Consider the following 19592-nt stretch of genomic DNA (forward strand, 5'->3'; position numbering starts at 1 on the left):
GATGGAGAACTTTGTCTCACTAACATCAACAGGCACCAAGTAGTGGATTGCTGTTTCTGGAAAGCTATGCATTTCTGAAACAAAGTTTTTATTTTTTTTAATATGAAATTGCAAGTCTTTTAACTAGAGTTTGTGATCCTTCAAAATTCTGATTTTCGTGCATGGTGCATATGTCCGTGGATCGGTCTCCTCACACCCTCTGATCTCTGCATTGGGATAGAAGAAAAAGTCCCACTCCTTGCCCTTATGAAAACATCCTGTAATCCTCTTTCTCTGTCTAATTGTTCACATTTCACCCCCCCACACACACACACACACAACACACACACTGACTCTGTCCACGCCGGTGTTAGCACTTTGGGGGCCCCCAGAAAATGTCAAGTTGGGGGGCCCTGGCCACTTTCAGTCTAAGTATCACCCTGTCACTGCCACTACTTCTATCCATCTTTTTAGTTCATGCTGCAGGCTTTTAGGAGTAGTACACACAAAGTGACCTTTAGCTACAATGATCTTATTACAACAGGCATACATACCACACTGTGTTGGCCCATCTCACAAAGGGACATTTACAGTTACTGCCATTTAGGTGTAACAAGGATACATTACAACAACTCTATGTACAGGACAGAACTAATATGCAATGGAACCCTAGGCACTGGTTACTGTTTCAGCCCCAGCCAAAAAAAAAAAAAAAAACAAAACACACATACCCTCCAGAGTTCCTCTTTGTTTTCCCCATGTTGGGCTTCCCACTTATGCACATTACTGTTTTCCTTCCATTTCTCACATTTTACCTTTTTTCTTCAGCTTTTTCAAGAAGCCATAACTTTATATATTCTCTAAAGTGCTTTTTAAGTTCATTTTTTTTCTTTTTACCCAATGATGGCTTGAACAGAAATGATGATTAAGGAAAGAGATTCAATGTTGCTGTTCAGCTTTAGTTTTCCTTCTGTCTTTTCGATATACTTTCTTGACCAAGTCAGCATAGTAATAACCATTTAGGAAATAACTCCATTAAGCTGCTGCCCCAAGAAGCTAGAGCATTTCCCAACCGTTTAATCCAAAAGTGGCCTAAACAAAAATTGTGAGTAAGAAAAAAGAATTTCAGTCTTTTTTTCTTTCAGTGAAGACATAAGTTGTACGCAAGACTTAAAATTCAAAGCTGACAAAAATAGAAGCTCCAAGTAAATTAAAAAGTCAATTGTGAGGATACACAGATCCTGCATGGGAATACTGCCTGCATCACTCATCCTCCCAAAAAGACAGTCACTGCCTATGCAACCCTCTGGTGTTAGATTAGGATGAAAGCAGAGGTTCAAATGGCCACAGTCATGTATTTCAAGTGACTGCTGAAATACATATACATAGCATGCCTACTTACTCCTCGATCCTAACTCCAAAGGCAACCAGCTGTGTATGTGTCTGATGTTTGATTGTGAGGAAAGTGAAAATAAATAATGACTGCAATAATGTATTCTACTTTGCTGCTACCAGGCAGTACACTGCCCCTACAGCAGCTAAAGTAACTTTCTTTGTATACCTCTGAGGTCTGTTAGAAAAGTAAAGGAAATGATGACTATGCAATCCCCAGCACCCACATAACCTATGGTAAGTTTCTGTACACAAACATCTGAGCAGGGATGTTTTAGAATGTTTGTGGTTGAGGACAGAGGCTATTATCAGTTTTATCCTAACAGGGTCATATCATATAACTCCATCCAGGCTAAAGAGTGCAATCAGAAAATGAAAACATTTTTTTCCCCTCTTTTTTTCCTCAACCAAAAACAGCTTTTTTGGGGTCCCCACACTCAAGGATGATTAAGGGAGCCCCCTGTATCTATTTATACAGTCTAGGGAGTGGAGGCCACCCGATACCTAGAAGATCTAAGTGTCTGAATGCCTATGATATACAGTATGTCTTACTTTTGAAATATAATCACTTGTTAGCTACATTTTTTTACTGATACCCTGAAGAATAACGTGTGTGTTCTGGCATTATTGGATGTGTGCATTGATAAAAATCAGTGATATTTTACACACGCATGCACACATACACACACACACACACACACACACACACACACACACACACACACACACACACACACACCACAGCAATGTTAATTTTGTACTTATTTCAGCAAGTACATTGTACAACACTAGTACTGCTACACAAGATCAGTGACTGTGTTTAGCAGTCATCAAACAGTAAAAGGGATAAGACAATTTTATTTACCTCAGTAAGTAGTAAATTAATATCTATCACTATCCCTGATTTCACAGATATTCCTGATTTTGTCTTATAATTTTACTCTGTCACACTAAATCAAGTAATCAGAGTTTTACACTTATTGTCTAAAAAATTCATGTTGATGCAAATGTGTTATTCTATTAACTTTTTCAAAGTGAATTAGAGTAATATATAAAATGCGTTCCTCATTTTTAGACTTTATTATGCTATTATTTTTATCACTGAACAGAATTCTTCAGCAAAGACGTTGAGAGTTATAGTATCAGTTGTTCTGCCAGTATGTATAAAAACCCTGAAAAAGAAACCATCCCTGAAGATTAGAAGCATCAGCTCTTCTCAAACTCCACAATTTGCACTGAGATTGATCTCTCTAGTGTTTACTTTGCTCATGTTCATTACAGCTTTGTCCTAACAGGGTCATATTACAGTCCTGTTCACGTTAAAGAGTGTAATTGACAATTAATACATTTTTTCTCCTTATTTTTCCCCAACCAACAGCAGCTTTTGTGGGGCCCCCACGCAGTCAGTGAGGATTAAGGGGCCCCCTGCAGCCACAGTTATTGCAGGTACCTAAAACTAGCTATGTTGTTAATTTTAGTGAAGAGGATGTCCACCAACAGGGTTTAACTAGGCTGGAGCATGATATTATTGGTAAAATATTTAATGAAATTGTAAAGTTTGTTACCTGTCAAAATATCGTTACTATAGCTAAAGATCTTTGAATTTTGAAGGAGATTACTTACCTGGTTTAAGTATACAAGCTTGCTGTACTAGCTTTTGTTGGTTTGACAGACATGTTACAAAATATCAATATAACATAAGTTTCAGTGGTTGTGGGCCCCCCAGGACCAGGGGGCCCCCAGCAACTGCAGGGTTCGCGGGTGACTAAAACCGGCTATGCCCATAAATGCCTTTAATGATTGCATTCTCTCCGTCTGTTCTGTCCTGTCCCAGACTACATGTAAACACCAATATGGTCTGTGTCTCAGTGACTGGACACGTTCATTTATTCCTGCTATATGTTCAAATACAGTAACTACTCATGCAGCATATTCACTACTGAAGCTGCCATATATTTTGACAAGGTGGATACACTGCCATATGCTAAACAGATCCTGATAATGTTTACATTTATACTGAAGAGATAGCTTACAAAGAAAGCAAATATTTTCCTCATATGAATTACCTTCGTATTTCATATGCACTGATTGTGTGTGGAAATAGTGGATGCTATCCTTCTGTTCTGTGATAGTTCTGTTCTGTGATAGTTCTGTTCTGTAATAGTTGTGTTCTGTGATAGTTCTGTCTGTGATAGTTCTGTTCTGTAATAGTTCTGTTCTGTGATAGTTCTGTTCTGTAATAGTTCTGTTCTGTGATAGTTCTGTTCTGTGATAGTTCTGTTCTGTAATAGTTCTGTTTTGTAATAGTTCTGTTCTGTGATAGTTCTGTTCTGTAATAGTTCTGTTCTGTAATAGTTCTGTTCTTCCCATTATTTGTCATTGTTCTGCTCCACAGCTGCTCTTGCTGTTTCTTTCTAGTTCCACCCCCCTCACTTTTGCTCCTCCCCTTTGTTTGTACCCCTTCCTCCTCTGCACTCCCTCCTGGCACTGGCACTGAGACGTCTCCTTAGCTGCAGCTGCCCCTGTCCTCCTTTACTACTATACACTAGCTTTCACCACCTAACTGATCCTTACCATGGTTCATTCTGTTCTATTGCATACATCGCCCCCCAGTGCTGTCTGTACAGCCCCCATTCCTTATTGTGTTCCTGTCTAATCCAAAGTTTTATGCTTTATACACTGGCTATACATTCATTTATTTACATAGAAATTTACAACTGCCATTTGATCTCTGAGGCACCTAGCAAGCATCATCTTCTAAAATAAATAAACAATTGCAGAAAAGCCATGGAAATGCTTGTTGCTGGTAGTGCCGCAAGGTGAGTGGCTGTGTTTATATTTTAAAATGCAAATATGTATTAAGCACCCTAAGCTTGCTACATTTTTTGGGAAGTTTTAAGTACACAAAATATGTTGGTATTACAGTCTCTCCAGCAAGGAAGGATTCTCTTCCTTCCTCTTATCACAGAACAAGCTCTGGAAACAAAGAGAGAAGTTTTTTAAAGATAGAGAGAAGAATATGACTCCAAAAAGCTGACAGACATCTTGTAGACACTGCAGTGGAGTAACATTTTTGAAACCCACAGCTTGCAACAAAGTTATGTTTTCTTTCACCCAAAACTGTATGTTGTTTACCTAAAGCTTATATTCATTGACATCTGAGGAAACTTTCTGCTCAAATTTTGCAGATTCACACTGCTTGTCTCTCATTGGTGGTGCTGTTACCCACCTCACTCCTCTCCCACCTCCAAATCCACAGCCATCACTGTAGCTTTCAACAAATATATCCTGCTCTCCACCCTATTCCTCTCTTATTGCCTTATTAAACAAATAAACACTCCAATCTCCTCAGTCTTTCATAACCCTCATATCTCCATCCCAAGCACAAACTTACACTTAAGCATTTTAAATATGTTTGCCCTATAACATGCAAACTTGTGCTTCACACATCATCCTATCCTCTCTTATAAATCCCACTCAAACTGAAACCAATTCAGCCCCTCAAACCACCTACCATATTCTTAATCCAATCAATCCCATCAGCATAACACTACACTTAAACAATGGCTTTACTATTCCTTCTAGTTCAACTACCATACAAACAAAATGTCATGCTCCATTTATCTGCCACCATCTTACAACTATTGTCACCAACTATCCCCACAAAAAATCATATAACATAAAACTGGCAATATATAAAGTTCTTCACTTCACTTCCAAAACAAGTACTCTCGCTCAAAATTCTTCTTCTATGCAGCTATATTGAAAAAACACAGGCCTTATCTTACCTCCCTCCACCTAAAATAAACGCACTTCTTCTAAATGCAGAAAGCATGCTAAAAAGATTAGCACAACTACACTCACTAATTTCATCCAAGAACCTAGCTATCCTAGCAATAACAAAATCCTTGTGAGAGCAGGACATCCCCAACTACATTTTCAATGTTCCTAATTATAACACATTTTTCAACACTAGACCAAGTAAAACATCAATGGGAAGCACTCTACTTGTAGTCAAACACAACATTAAAATCATAAACAAATAAACAACATAAACAACACCACTGTCTCATTCAATGGCACAGTTTATTTGCAAACATACCCTGAGATGTCAACACTTGTATGACCAACCTCCTACTGCCTCTACAAGATGGAGTCTTCACCAAAGTCTCTCAACTGTTAAAGCCCCTCAAAAAAATTAGTAACCAAGGAGCCAAAAGAACTTTAAAAGCTTATAGGCAGGGCTTGCAAAGAATAGAAAATAAACTCTTCACAAATCATATAAGACCACTTCACCCTACAATGAAACTTATCCCAGCATTTTCATAAGACAGTACAAAGTTAGCTTCCTTTCCACCACAGGATGCACACTAAGTTATAACTAAAATAAGTTCTAGAAGGTAGTAAATAACATTACTTGCTGCACTATCAAAAAGGCATCATCAGATCATCCCTGGGCTATCAAACAGTCACAAATTCTCTTGCCAAATTCATGTCTCCCTTCAAACAAAACCATTTAACCTCCAAGACAGCTGACAACAACCCCCATACCTCAACATCTGAATTTTGTTGCTTACATCAAAAAGACAACTTCCATAGACATCTTAGACAAAATCACTTCAAAATCCCCCCAAGCCCAGATGGACTTCATCTTTGGTTTATCTCTTTCTGTAAAAAACACCCACTTCTTCCACTAAAATACCTTTACAAATTATCCATCTCCAAAAACATATTCCTCAAACAATGAAATGTACTGAGAGTTAGGCCTATTCTTAAAATTACCAACCCAGCTACAGCAAAATATTACAGACAAACTGCAGTACTTCCCAGCCTTGTTAAAATTCTGGAAAAACTCATCTAAATCCATTAAACTTCCCACTCACAATAATGCAGGTATAACTTCACCATATCATCATGGATTCTTGACAGGCTGCAGTACAAAGACCACTCTGTTCTCCTTATCAGAAGACATACTATTGAACAGAGGTTATAGTCTACCTGCATGTAATGTTTTTGTGAAACTCTACAAGGCCTAGGACATAATAAATCACAATCTTCTCCCTGACTCATTCCTCTCAGATAGCATACATCCCCGAGTAAATTTAATGTTTACATATTTCCTGCCCAGTAGTTCCTTTAAGGTACAAATTGGATCTTCCTTCTCAAACATAGCAGCTATACTGCAGAGTGTTGTTTAAAAATCCATACTCTCCCCATTATCTTTGACCATGTGTTAATAAACTAGCGCTTGATACTTGCCCATTCAAATACTGCTGTATGTAGTCAATATGGTTATTTACGATTACAGCTCCTTTCTTGTTACCATTAAGTAGCAACTTGAGTAAGGCTTGAATAATTTCAAAAATTTAGCCTCAATTGTATAAAAAATAAGGTTTTGCTTTTCCGAATACCACAACAGCTTTCCAAATCTATCCAATCTGTCCGTATGCCTCAACCAAAGCACCATTTTGGAAACTTTGTCTCATTATGATATCTCAGCATCTGGCTAGATCTCTCCCTTAAATTCCACTTAAACAAAAGTTAAGAAACTCCTTTTCTAGGTATGGGAAATCTCCCATTTCCTCATCCCAATAGCATGACCATCTATTGGAGTATGGCCTCCAACTCACTTCTGCTTTCTCTAAGAACAATCAGTTATCTTTATTTTGTGTCTATACTAGATTACTGATTTGAAAAATACTTTATCTCATGTTCTCCTTTTATTATTTGCTTCTTGCCTGATGCACTCAGCCAATGATTGCCTCCATATATTGTGTTTAATTCTGCATACATTTAATACTGTTTTATTCACACTAGTTGTACACCCTGTGCTAAGCATGAAAATGATTTGCTTTGGTTTGTACTCTACCTCGTCAACAAACAAATAAATAAACAAAAACACAAGTTTACTTCACACTCAAGTACATCTGAATCTGATTCAAGACGATCTGGTCACTGAAGTCTGGATTAGTCTTATATAGTTAATGCAAGAAAGATACAATTAGACATATCAGTAACTAACTGAGTACTCCTTGCCAATAAAGTTTCAGATTATGCCATTGCTATTAAAGTAAGATTGATAAACCAGGATTTCATAGGGTAGGGATCCTACTGGACATATACTCATCCAATATGATAATATAACTGATGACAACTACTTATGCAGCAAATCGAGAATGTCTATTTTCTGTGACTTCTTCCAAAGCAGTTTCATAACATGTTTTAAAGATCACAACAGGCAATAATTTACTATACAACCAGACACACAAAGGCACACATTTTCACCAGTTATCATAGCTGTCTGGTTTTATCATTCTAAATTATTAGCATCGAGGGCCAGTTGTTATGAGAAGGTGTCCAGGGCTGATTTGTCTGTCATAAATGACATAGACACAGTCTTTCTTTTAAATTCTGTAATTCTAGCTTTTTATTATGGAAGAGCACAGATGCAGGAGATGTCTTTGAGTTCAGCATATTTACTGGACTGAGTGGAGTAACTTAAGATACCAAGCTGACCATATCACAAGAGTTTTTAAAGAACACTGAAAGCATAAAAGTTAATTTTATGCCAACCAGTATTGCTGTTAGTGGAGAAATCAGCAGGAAAAATGAGAAAGAGGCATTCGAAATATCCTAGCTAAGCTATTTAACCTATTTTTTATAGAGGGAGCGAACAATGAGAATACTGCCTCTAAAAATACAGCTAGTAAAGATGACTTGGGGATCAAGTAATGCTTTTAAAGTAGCTTACTTAAATATAAAAGTTATTTGCCAATGTATATTTAGAGCATCGTATTAATATAAAATATGCTACTTAATTGTGTAATTTCTCCAAATTTCCAATTTGTGTTAATTAGGATAACTTACTTTATTACAGTACATTTTGTCATTGTTTAAAGTCGGCTATAATAAAATTTGTATTAAATTAGATTGACATGAACTTGCATTAAAGAATAGAATACAGAACAAAGTTGTGCATGATTATAAAAGATACAATACTGGAGGATTATCTAAAGTTCCTTTTTATTTGGTTAATAATGTGAATCTGCCATTTTGGACAAGTTACTGCAAACTTAATAATGTATTTTTTCCCTAATCTTAAGTTCATAGCAATCAGTAGAAGTAATTTCCTGTTGGCTTTCGTGGATGTAAAATGTAAAGTAAAGGCATAGGACTAATAGTCTGTGGATCTAATTATTTATTTAGCTTCACACAGTCTCCAATTTCCCCATTGTGAGTTACATTTTAGATTTAGGTTTTATATTTTATGCTACTTTCTTTAAACAGTGACCTTGCATGTTATACTCATTTTAGTAACTCTAGCTGCATGCTTAAAAGTGCGTACCAGTTTGGTGAAAATGAGACATAGCCATATAAATTAAAGCTCTTCTACAGCACTAAGTTGAACCTTATTTAAATTTACAAGTGTATCTAAATAACCAATCATTATGTACAAAACATTCAGAGAAGATTTTAGGTGTGGATATAAAATATATGGACCTCTTATAAAACCTATTCTTGAGTACAGTAATGTCATCTGTCAGTATAATAACTTTCATCTTTCATAACTCAGACGTGTGAAGAGGTATTCATCACACAGGTAATCCATATCCTGGATTCAGAATATAATAGACTGTTACCTTCTCAACACATGGATTGTGTAAAATATGTTTAGCTATATAATATCGACTAAACTTTGAACTATACCAGTTAATCTTTTTATACATAAAATATCCATTAAGTTTAGAACTTTACCACTTATGATTAAATGATCCATCTTGACCTATATAGGAAAGAGAGCATTGTTGTTAAAATTGTTACCAGTTCAGTATAGTATGGTGAGAGGGAGTCACTCCATGTTTGCTTTGATGAAAGCAAGCATAGATTTAACCTTTATCTTTTCAGTGTTCTCTAAAAACTCATCCGATGTCATTAGCTTGGTATCTTACGTGATTCCACTCATCTGCCACTGCTCATTAGAATGTCTAAATCCTTAAATCAGTTTAAATGCCAATAGATAATTTCACATAGTTAAGTATAAATACTTATGAATGGGCTACCATTTAATAGTGTCCTCATCTGTGAGCAAGTTTACCTATCATGTAAACATAAAAATTGCCTTAGCAGGTTTTTATAGAGGGGACTACCAATTTTATGTAGTTTCCTGGAGCCATAGAGGTATCCCTAAATGAGACTCAGGTGACATGGGATATATTAGAATCTCAGGTCACTGACAGGAAGGCAGGAAGAGCAGAGATTACCCTGGGGGTGGTAGATGTCCATCTGGTTGTTTCTGCAATTATGGCGGAATGAGGAGGAGGTTGCACACAGCACTGAGTTCAGCATTTACTAGAGATAGGCCCAGTGGTTGCTCAAGCTGGTGATGGTAGCACCTGCCCATGATTGTAAACTAGAGCACATTTGTGAAAATGGCTGGATCATAGGCAGCTCTTACAAAGACATGAGAGGACATATTACCACCTAGGGAGTGGGTTAGGTAAAATAAAAAGCAGGATAAGCATAGGTGGCATTGAAGACTGTTCCATTCTCCTCCCCAAGCTACCACTAATGTGGTTCTAGCTCTTGGGAGGAGTAGCAGGGGTTCTTACTGTAAAACACTGCAGCTGCACAGCTAATGGACAGCCATTGAGGAACACATCTAAGGAAAAAGGAAAAAACACATTTTTTGACTTTAGTTAGTCAGGTCAAAAGATAAATCAAAGTACTCAGCACTACTGCCATGCAAGAAAAACAACATCATGTGGACAAATCTCTATTCTATATCTTCAAGGTTCACACCTCTTACTCTGTCTTAATGTATCATATTCTCCTTAAAAAGTACATTAAGAAAAAAAGACACATGATCTGTCATGAGATTAAAAGACAAATGAAATACATCTCTAAGTTTGATTGCAGGTCAACAACTTCGTACAGTCAACTTTTTTCTTTTTCATTCTTTTGTTTGCCATCCTTCCCTCACTTTATTATATCAACATTCTTATTCCTAATGCCATACAGCTGTTTGTATGTTAAAGAGAAAATGCATTATTTCAGACTGATACAAATTACATTGTTACTGTGTTATTCATTCCTGCTTTCTGTTCTTTTGTTATACAAATAATGTTGCAGTGAATGCTTCAGTTCTAGCACTTAATTTTCATCCCCCTTTCTCTATCTTTCCCTCCTAGCTATTTCTTCACTTCTATCCAGAGAGATGTTTTAACCTAACAGAGTTTGGCTCTAAACTTTGCACTCTTAAAGAATGTGATAGTGTCATTGAAGCCAGGTTTCTGAAATCATTGCAAAATAATGAAAATGTTTCCTACATGTGTCATTTGGGTAGATGGATGGCCAAGTAAAAGAAGGAAAGAGAAAATGCACCGTCCCCATTAGCTGCGTTCATATTAAATACTGTAGATACGCATCTTGCTAATCAAAGTCTATTACAACTTAAAGCATATTTTTGCAGTAAGCTCTCATGTCTGCATTCTAGTGCAGCTAGATATACAGATATACATATAGATGTCCACTTTAGAAAACATTAATTCGCAATTTGATTGATATAAGTAGTCCTACTTCAGTATATGCTAAAGATTAAGTTCTCTGCATCAGTCATGATCCCTGTTCACATCTATAAGAACTAGTTCCCATGATGGCTTATTTGTTTGCATTGGTTTATATCTAGCTAGCTATCTGGCCAAATGTGCACTTCTTCAGCTAGTGGGATTTGGCTTTACTGGATTGAATGTAAATACAAAGACTTAAAAAGTAAACAAAAAAAAAAAGTCATGGACATTCAGAAGCCATGTAGCTCTAATACTTGTTTTCCTGAAGGGTCATTTCATACATCCCATGGGCCTCAACTACAGGAGGGTTAAGGTACCACACAGTCAAAAGTCTAGTGAGCCTGGGTTTTCTGTGTCCTTTTTACCCTCTGGTTTGGATGTTAGTTGGGACATTTTGCAGGCATCTTAATCTTTATGGGCATCAGATGGGTTTAAAGACCCTGTGTTTCTGAAGTATAGCACAATTATCCACTTATGCTGTATATATTCCCTGAGCTTCAACTACAGGAGGTTTAAGATATCACATATCTGCGTTTTACTTGCACCTTAATCTTTATGGGCACAGCTAGTGAGGTTTGGCTTTATTAGCCTAAATGTAATCATAAAGACTTAAAAAGTAAAAATAAAAAGCAATGGACATTTAGAAACCATGTAGCTGAAACAATCAATGTCCAGAAGGGATCATTTACATATATCACATTGGTCTCCACTACAGGATGTTTAAGGTACAGTGAAAACTCTAGCGTGTCTGGGTTTTCATTGAATGATTTGTCTGTGCATCATTTTTATCCTTTGGTTTGGTACACACACACACACACACACACACACACACACACACACACACACACACACACACACACACGCGGTCACACACACACACACTATATATATATATATATATATATATATATATATATATATGTGTATATATGTGTGTGTGTGTGTGTGTATATAAATATATATATATATATATATATATATATATATATATATATATATATATATATATATATATATATCAGAAGCTATAGTTTTCAGAAACTCAAAATTCATGCTGTCAAGACTATTTGATTGAGTTTCCAAAAACTTAGACTTGGGAAAACAACAAAAATCTACCAGTTATTTTACATTTCTGCACGGGGGCAAGCCCCCCCTGCACCCCCACACCCCCTTCATACTGTATATACCAACTAAAACATCACACTACAGTGGGGAAAAGGGTAGATTCCCCAGTCATCACCATATCTCCATCCCCATTCCAAAGCTTCAAGTTTTTGGAAAATTAATCATATGGTCACAACCATATCATTTCAAGTTTCTGAAAACTCAAGCTTCTGAAAGGGACCCATATACACACACACACACACACACACACACACACACATATATATATATATATATATATATATATATATATATATATATATATACATATATATTACCCACAGACACACTCGACTGTACCACTTAACTTTTTCCAATGCAACCATCATTCATTTTTTCCTGAATTCTCTCTACTTATTTCTGTAGTAAACGAGTTAAAACAAGAATCACACTGCTACAGTGATTAGTACTGATACTGCACACTGTCCACTTTCCAGTTTAGTTCTTGGTTGGGATTTCCTTGGTATGGACACTGCATGCTCATCCTTTGTGGGATTTTGCTGGGTGCTCTAGTTTTCTCGGACACTGCAGCATCACACTTTATTGAATTGGTTATATTTTTTCTGCCTTGCACCCATTTCAAATTGTGATGGGGCCTGGCTTTCCTGCAGCTCAACCATGAACAATGTACATAACAGAAGTGTGAATGACCCAGTTAAAATTCTCTTGTCCTTAACACTGGCTCAGTATTGCATTACACATTAACCCAAAAGTAATAAACAAGGCCAACATGATAAATAAGCATCCACAATGAAAAGTATCATCCAGGTTAGTGGTTTATGACTGTCTGTAGCTCAGTGGAGGTTTTTTTCTAAGTGGATATGATGTAGCTATTACATGTTCCCTGTACCCCAACGAGCAGTTCAAGCAAAAGTATACGTCATGTATATGCAGTACACATTGCATTCTGTTTCATGCCCATTGTTAAGATGTGATAACATCAGTTAAGCTATTGGAAGTATTCACATTTGGTCAAATGTACACTTCTCTGGATTACATTTAAAAATGTTTCAATACCTCACTTGCACAGATTGCTGAGTATGTATACATACAACAAAAGAGAAGGTCAAACTAGAATAATGGTTTTCCCTAAAAACATCAGGAATCTAGATAACGTATCCCACCTTAGATATGGTACTCAGCAAAGACATGGTTGCTAACTGTGCAGTGGCTACAATTCTTCATATGAATAGAATGGTCTTTTAATATGTCATACTCTGACTATACATTTTTCAATACTTCAGTTTACTCCAGCAGCAAAGATATTTCACGGATAAGAGACCTACTCTAAATAAGGAACACATATGCGGCATCATCCTGTGTGACAGAACCATGTTCACATACAACAAATCTATATAAGCCATCCATGCTCCACACCCTGAGCAATCTCTTTAGTAAACAACCATATATTCTGTTATAAGGTCTAGCTGCCCATGATTTTTGTCTCAAGTGAGTTTTTTTTTTCTTTTTGCCTTAACTGCCATGACACTTCTCTTGCAGAAAGTAGGCACACACACACACACACACACACACACACACACACACACACACACACACACACATTTTCAAACTGTCACATCGGTATCACAGCAGTATATTACTGTGCAACAAAATTCAAACAAAATCAAAATACAGAATTTCCATACTTAGAACTACTTGGCATCAAGTGTATATATATATATATATATATATATATATATATATATATATATATATATATATGTGTGTGTGTGTGTGTGTGTGTGTGTGTCTGTTTATACTTGTATTTGTGTGTGTGCATTGTTTAGTAGGATAACATACAGCAAGTATACCAAAAAAGTTTAAATTTTAGATGTTGTTCAACTTCTTAAAAGACAGAATGGCTTTAAGATTGAGTGCATTGACATGCAGTTAAAAATCACAAAAATCATTTACTTAACAATAGTGTAATCACATATATCTGTCACATTTGTATACGGACCTAATTTCCTTTCTTGGGTCCAATTAAAATCATCTAAGCTCAGTTCCTTGTACCACTGGTATTTCAACCAAAGTAAAAAAAATGTTTTGATGACCCAGCTTGTAGAGGATTTAGAAACCAATACAGCAGGAGTTTAATGCTCTAGCAGAGCTTCACAAATCAATTAGATTTTCGAGCAGACTAGCGTAATAATTACTGCAAAGCTAAGCTGATTGTAGGTGGCCTTTCAAATGAAACATATTTCCGTATCACCTGGACTTTCTTATTTGAAAGCAGCATCCATTTTCTTTCTCATTCAGTGTATCAAGAAATTTCCTGGTATTAAATAGCATGTGACTTAATTCTGCAGAGATGCTCATATTCCCATATTCAGTGCTACTACTACACTATTTCCTTCTGCTTCTTATTTAAAACAGAAAGCCTTAAAATTTGCATACTGAGTATTTTGTACTTTCACTGCATATTGCTACACTGAAAAAAAAATGCATTACAATGAGTTTATTTGTATAATTAAGGTTTGTACCACATATTTTTCAACGTGTAAATAAAATAAAAACAAAAATATGACACTAAATCTTATCATAAAAACAAACAGGTTTATCTTTTTAAACATGCATGCTTTGGTAGAAAATACCAATATATATATATATATATATATATATATATATATATATATATATATATATATATATATATATATATATATATATATATTAATAGTATTAGTATTACAATTGTTTTCTTATTTCTCACTCTGCAATGGTTTATAACTGTGGCATCATATAGATCTCCTTGGTCAAATACGCTGTAATTTCTTTTCAAAGAACTGTCACTTTAAGTCTGATATTGCTTATCATTCTTTTATATTATCACTTCAGTACAGAATACAGATAATGCCCACAATTCATAATGACCATGTAAATTATAATGGGAAATGTTAGGCAAGCTGTTATGCAATTTGCAGTTCAATGAATGCAAAAAATGTGATAAAATGACAAGTGGAAATCATTTCAGTCAGTAAACCTGTTTACTTTTATATGACATAAATCAGGATGCACTTTAAATTTTCTATATTCACATTTTCCTACAAATCATACATGTTATACAGCAGAATTTCTTAAGATTTCTCATTATAATTAAATAAGCAAACAGGCAAATAAATGCACAGATTAAAACTAGATAGATAAATCAATCAATAAATAAAAAAAAATACAAGAAATAAAAAAATATTAAACTTAGAAGGGGAAACAGAGAATCACTTACCCAGCTTTTAATATTTAGGTGCATATTCTGAACCAACTTAGATGACAGTTGCAGCCCTTTAACCTTCTTGGATTTCATAGTGCCAGTAACATCCATAAAGCCTTACTAGAAGGCAATTCAGTTTTCACCATTGCTTCAAATACAAACCTATCTACCTCAGCAGTTATGCACAACTATTTGCTGCATTTCAAAGCAAACTGTGGTTTAACAAGCTTCATTTCCATGTCATAATATAAATGTATGATTTTTGTGGTACAATTGTTGTCTTGTACCTCCCTTAATTCCACATTACTAAAAAGATGAAGTTTTAGTTTTAAGAAGATGTAAGTGACATCCATCAAGTATCACACAAGAATTGTACATTAAAATGACCCATTTCTTAAAGGAAAATTGTATTCTGAAATGGAGGGACACAACTATAAATATTCAGTACTTGTTCAAATGAACTGGGCTTTATAGTTAAAAATAAAAGCTTAAATAACAAACTCAACATTTCATCTATCTACAAATACTCTTACATAAAAATAGATGGCTTCACAGAGGTATCCTTAATATGTCACAGTAGAACTCTATGTCAGCAGTTCTAGAGATGATAATTATTCAAATGTCATTCAAAAGTTGTCTTTGAGGGCCTTTCAAGTACATGCACTTTGAAAATGAGTAAAAATGACAAGTTTGTGTCATACAGTGTTATTTTGGAAGGGAAGGGATACTTCAAGAAAACAACATTAACTAGTGTTATATGCTTTGCAACGCAAGCCAAATAAAGAGCACAGAAAGCAAGATGATTTATTGTTGATACCGCTATAGTTTAATTAATTATAATTACAATGACAGATAATGAATATTAATGCAATTCATCAAAATGCAGTAAGTTTTATATGCAGCATATAGAAAGAAGTAAGAATGCAGTGCACACACATAAATATTTGATTTCAACTCCAGTTTAAACACTAACAACCTTTTCTTTAACTTAAATGTTCATTTTAATGATTCCCTTCATATTCTTTGATCTCAGAGATCTCTACCTTAGCTATTTCACCTTTATCAGTGGCTATATAATAAATAATACCATATACCTATCTATTGCTGTAAAGTAATGTCTTTCTTCTTTGCCAAGCTGTCCTTTGACTTGTGATTCTTCCTCTTTTGCTTCATACTTAGTTAAACATTGCATAAATGTATAACTTAAAGCATAAGTACTATATCTCATATAAAGTTGCAAGGCATACCTTTAACATACTGCATATTATTATTTGATGACTATAGATTATATGTATTACTAAGTATTTACTGACTTTTCATCACAGCAAATGTAAAATAAAACCCTGGAATGTTAGAATAAATACATTAGAATAGACCACATAAAATTGCAGAAACTGTTCTTCAGTTATAGACCAACACGGTATAATCTGTCACCTACATTACTATTAACTCTGTTGAGTATTTTGATATTCATGAAAATATTAATTAGATGAATTTCACTTTGTATAAAAATAATTTAAAGTTTTAACCAAAAGGTGGACTTAAAATAAAAAGCCAAGAGCAAAACCTGCATTTCATTTGAACATAACAGAATCTTTGCTGACAGCAGATTTAGTGCAACATGGAATTTCCTATAAATCCTGTCATTCAACTGAAAGTCCGTGATAGTTCATTGCTGCCTTCAGTATCCACTGGATGTTATCCATCAAAGATTCAGGCATGTAAAATTATTATGCTATAGTTAGTGAAAAATATGACTCTAGTAGTCACCCACAGGTAAGTCTTAAATGTATAGAAAAGTTAAATTCTCCCAGTTGTTAAATGCTAACCTCTCTTTATTTAGTTATGTTTCATATAACACATATGGTAATATATAAAGTAAAAAAGAAAAAAATGTGCAAACAATGAACTATTCATATGCTCTGTTTTAATCTCTTAGTAGTGCTTTGAATTTTTAGTATGTTTCATTTAGTTTCAAAATTCTACAAGCTCTCCCTTCCTTTGCAAGTATTAGATCCATGATGTTTGCATTCGCAGTCATTGACAACTATTTGTATAATTAATGAGATTTAAAATATCTGTGCATTTTCTATCGGACATGTGAATGAATTTTACTATTATGTGTTATTCTGAACCATTAATTGTGTAGCTTGAACTAAAGATATGACGAGAAATAACTAAGTTATACCCAGAAGAATTTCAGAATTTTTGGATACCTTTTCATCTAAATCTCTTTATTTTTAGGGACTGTGGCATGGCTAAAAGGATGCATCAGTTCTAAATGTTATGGTGAAAGTTCATAGGAAAAAAGTATCATATGTTATACAGGGAGGCAATCAGCCATGTGTGCCATGGCATTAACCATTCTAAGGGTCTAACACCTTTTTTCAAGGAGGGATAGGCCTATAAATCCCAGTGTAAATTTAAGTGTACCCTTTCAGTCATCCAAGCTACATTTAAAGACTGACAAGGAAATACTTTCAGACCTGGCTTCAAAATGTACTTATACATCCAAAGCTGCAAGAAATAGACATTTATTCAATGGAGGAATAGGCAGCAAATACAGAGTCATTATCTCTTTTTTATTGTGACTTTAACTCTTTGTCTTTAAAGTAATATAAATCATTTAGTCTAAATTAAATTCATACAACTGGGGCATAGCATGTCTTTTACAAAAGTGACACGTATAACTATGTGGTGTTCATGCCAAGGTTGTTAACAGTCAGCCAGCTTCCAAAACTTCAGAGCACCTTCCACCTGCACACCCTGTCAGGCAGCACATGCTACAATGACTAAAAAGACAGGTTTGTGTGCCAAAATATTCAGAGTTTTCATGCCAACAGAAAGATGGAGGCTGAAACTCAAGATGACAGCAACAGGAAGACCAAACAATAAGTGACCTCACCCTGGCATAAACAGTACGCCAAAAACAAGGATGATGGCGGGAGGGAGTGGCTAATGCAACAGTGACCATTCAAACATCTAGTGCTATGGCATGTATACTTACACAATTGTTCTGTGTTCACATGTTCATCACTGTTGTAGTAGCCTTAGCTATATGGGTAGATTACCCTAGCAGGTGGAAGGGAAAGGGTCAAAGATCCCCTAGAGAGTGGTCCTAGCAAAGCCCATTCTAGACCTAGAGAAGGAATCAAGCTCGTAATGAGCTTGTAATGCCTTGCAAACTTATGAATAGAGGACCAAGTTGCTGCTTCTTTAATAGTTTTAGAATCCAACCATTTACAAAAAGTCATAGATGAAGCCAAGGTCCTGGCAGACTAGGCTTTGAACCTGCCTGGAATAGTTTTGCTGTGGTGAGTATAATAAAAGAAAATAGCTTGAAACAACCATTTGGAAATGGTCTGTTTTCAAAAAGGTCATCCCTTCTTCGTATCCTCATAAGAAATTAACAACTGCATTAAGTTTTGAAAGATTTGGTTCTGTCAAGGTAGTACCCGAGTGGACTGTGGACATCCAAGTTATGGAGTATCCAAGGAATCCTGACATAGCAGCTATAGCTTTAGTTAATCCTACTGCAAAAGGGACCGTTCAAACCTGTACTGTTATGGTACATTTACTTATACAAGTGTACTTTATTCTACTTTACATCTTTGGATGTTTAGATTATTATGGTCTTTATTCTACACACTATATGGGAGATACCCATAGCTATACGTAATTCAACTTAATTTCTCCTAGTCTTTAGCTAATGTTATTTATTTATACTTGACATTGTAAGGTGGGGGAATAACTTACATTACAAATCACAGTGCAAAGTATTAATATTATTTTATAAAAATATATGTATACTGATAAGAATGGAAAAATGTAACAAGGAAACCTGAATGACTGATCTTGGTCACCATTAGTCATCATAGAAATGCAGGCAATATTAATGTAATAACAGAATGTGATGTAATTTACATATGGCAGTGGCTATTTAAGTATAATTAAAATGGCATAAGGTTGCTACAACGTATGGACATGAGTTTAAAATATGTTGTTAATTGTAATGTTTTGTGTGTACTTCCTGAAGTGCATTACTTAAAATATTGAAATATTTGAAGATGTCTCTCTATATATGTGAGAGTAACTTGTTTGGTTTGGTTTAGTGATGACAGGAACAAGGATGGTAATAGTTTAATGGGGCTTTATTGCAAACAAATAAATCCCAACCAGATTTTTCATCTAAAATTCTCGAGGAAGTTTACCCGTTTCCTTGTATGAACTATCCAACAATGTAAGCTTTTTGTAAACATCGTACTACAATAAGATTGTGATTT

The 19592-nt window shown here is 35.2% G+C and overlaps 1 protein-coding gene across 2 annotated transcripts in view; it reads right to left on the reverse strand.

The window, feature by feature from the left end:
• Nucleotides 1-19592, reverse strand: part of GRIK2 (glutamate ionotropic receptor kainate type subunit 2) — a 3358677-nt gene that overhangs the window by 950736 nt on the left and 2388349 nt on the right. The window lies entirely within an intron of this gene.

The sequence above is a fragment of the Protopterus annectens genome, chromosome 1.part0, assembly GCF_019279795.1.
Source record: "Protopterus annectens isolate FY-2018-M chromosome 1.part0, PAN1.0, whole genome shotgun sequence".
In the NCBI taxonomy this organism is placed as follows: Eukaryota; Metazoa; Chordata; order Ceratodontiformes; family Protopteridae; genus Protopterus; species Protopterus annectens.